Source organism: Octodon degus, unplaced genomic scaffold (genome assembly GCF_000260255.1).
Source record: "Octodon degus isolate 3935 unplaced genomic scaffold, OctDeg1.0 scaffold00028, whole genome shotgun sequence".
Lineage (NCBI taxonomy): Eukaryota > Metazoa > Chordata > Mammalia > Rodentia > Octodontidae > Octodon > Octodon degus.
This window is the reverse complement of record NW_004524604.1, coordinates 3,243,148-3,245,957: the sequence shown is the minus strand read 5'-3', so window position 1 is coordinate 3,245,957 and position 2,810 is coordinate 3,243,148.

Sequence of the window (2,810 nt, the reverse complement as noted above, 5' to 3'; positions counted from 1 at the left end):
TGTGCTTTGCTAAGCTTGAAAGTAGGCGCTTTAGACCACTGAGCCATCTCACCAGCCCCTTTGGCTTTTATATTATAATTTTTTTTATTAGTGTAAATGATCAGGGACTGATATTATAATAAATTGCTTAATTATAGGACACCAAGTAACATTTGAGTAGTATTCTGAAATATAACTGAAATTTTATTCCCTTGATTCTTTTCGAATTATCTGCTATCTGTGGTGCAGGCCAGCCTAGAATACTGTACATAGTGAGATTTTCACTGACCTAGAATATCAAACTTCATTCAGTGGCCTGTATTTATGCTAAAGATGAAGAGACAGTGTTAACTGAATCAAAGAAAGGATGAAACAGGCACAAAAATTTAAAATAATAATCAAGCCACAATTGTGGACATTTTCAGAAAGGTATGATCTATAAATTCATGAGGAAGAAAACACCTTATAAAGGAATCATCTAAGGTTGTGCTCTGAAAAAAGTGGACTCCTTACTGAGACTATGAATTCAGAATTGAATGAGGTACTGCATAGACAGAATTTTTTCTGCCACCTGAGACTAGAATTTAAATCTGGGTGTTTTATCTAAGGACTTCACTGTGTAGAATGTTGAATGCAATACAGTATTTACTCCAGGATGTGAAAGAGATCTATGCTTACACTGCCCCAGAGGCTTGCGCTGCCTCAGGACAGTTTAACTTTCTGCTATTCTGTGACTCTGAGGAAGCCTCTTGCAGGGAGAAGGCCCTGGAGGCCTTGAAGAGCCTTCACGCAATCTCCACCTTTGTCAATTATCTGCATTTTCCTCTCAAGGCGGCAGTGATACCCATTATAATGCAGGGGAGAGTGGGGCAGTAATAAAAGAACATTCAGGTCCTAGGTTTGTAATCTAGAGATCAAAGCCATCTGCTTATCTTCTTTCCTACCAGAGTTGTATTAAGGTTTTTTTGGTACAGCAGAAAGGCAGAAGGAAAAAAAAAAAAAAAAAAAAGAAAGGCCTTTATTGAGGACATAGAGGACTACAGGAAGATGGCGTGGATTCTCTGACCTGAGACAAGGGGACCTGGGACTGTATGATTTTGCTAGGGGCGGAGTTGGGGAGAGGGGCTCATTTGGGTTTTTTCTTTTTGCCTGAGGATAAGAGGAAGTTCTATTCGAGGCTGAAGGGAGAAAATGGGGTAGTTGTCATTGGGAAGATAAGCTGTTGTTTTGGGGCTTCAGCCATGTTAGACCACTCTAATGGTCCAGCAATTCATACTCTGGCCAGAAACTATCACCTATCATTTTAATAGGAAAGGAGTGGGAGAGATGGGCACTTAATGGGAAAGTGCACAATTTAGGAAATATAACCAGGACTTTAGGAAAATGGGTGGGAGAAATGACAGTTTGCTGACAGTGTCTGTTTAGAACGTGTCCCCCAAAATTCACTTGTTGGGAACTGTATCCACAGGCCATGGGGATGGTACTGGAAGGCAGAGGAAATCCCATAGAGGAGTCCAGAGGTTGCAGTAAGAGGGCCTGCACTCAGAGGCTGCCTCTGTCTCCCACGTGATGGTTTCCTCTACACAGTACACCAAGAAAGCTCCTCAGATGCTCTTGGGCTGCACCACGTAACCGGACCTCCCAGCCCCGAGAATGGTGGGAAGTGAATGTCTTCTCTGTAAGTCGCCCAGTCTGTACTATTTCATTGCTGCAGGAAAATGGACCAAGATGGGTGGAAGGCCGACCTCTCCCCAGCACCAAGAGTCAATCTTCCCTGGTTATGCAACTCCCTGGCAGAGCATCTGTTTCACTTGGTTCACTCTGAAGGCAGACCACAGGCTGAAAGAAGCCTTTTCTCAAAAGTCTTCAGCATGAAATAGTTCTGCCACAGTGACCATTCTGGAGCTGGCTTGTGACACTCTTCTGCAGCGTTCACATCAGCAACTGACAGCACAATCTCCTCTCTTCAACAGCACACTTAATGACATTCCTCATTTAGAAAACAAAGTGTAGCTCACTGCCAGTGTTATTACTTAATTTCCAGTGACTGAGAAGTACTGTGTTATGTAAGTGAAAACACCACTGCTAAATGTAGAGTGCTACCTGCAGTATTTAGATGCCAATGGAATAGCCATCTCTGACAGGACTAAACAAAAAAGGGGGATACAAAAGAAGGACCATTTTGTATCTGTATATACAGAATACTTAGGATAGATATACAGCTACTTTCAGTTAATTCAATGAGAAAGATTTGTACTAATAGTGTTTGAACAAGATATCCTGTCTGCTTCTTTTACTATTGATAACTACTAAGAAGATAATAATGTACAATGTATTAATTGTTGAAACTGTCCTATTAATCAGTTTTGAAACTGTCTCATTGCTATTTGTTTCTCAATAAAATAAAATAAACTACTGCCCCTCCACCAAAAAAAAGTACAGTGCTATAAATAAAACATGTTCTTTATTTCTGAAGACTGGATACATTTGAGTGATATGAAAATAACGGTAACAGTGAAATACTTCATGGGAAGGGTTGAGGTAATTGTAGGACTATAATCCATGAGGTATCTTGGAGTGAATGCTACAGCCACAAGCATCCCTAACAAGTATTCTTCAGGTAATCAAATGGGGTCATCATACCTTTCTTTACCTCCAACTCCATTTCTTAGTTCCCCTGCACAGTAGCATTTGAAAAGTATAAATCAGATCTGATAAGTCTGCTGCTTAAATCACTCTGCATTTTTCCTTTTTTGTATTTTTTAGGGAAGGGTCTACAGGGTGTTCAGGGTCTCACTACTAGATCAGACTCGTAGTGATCCACCTGTTTA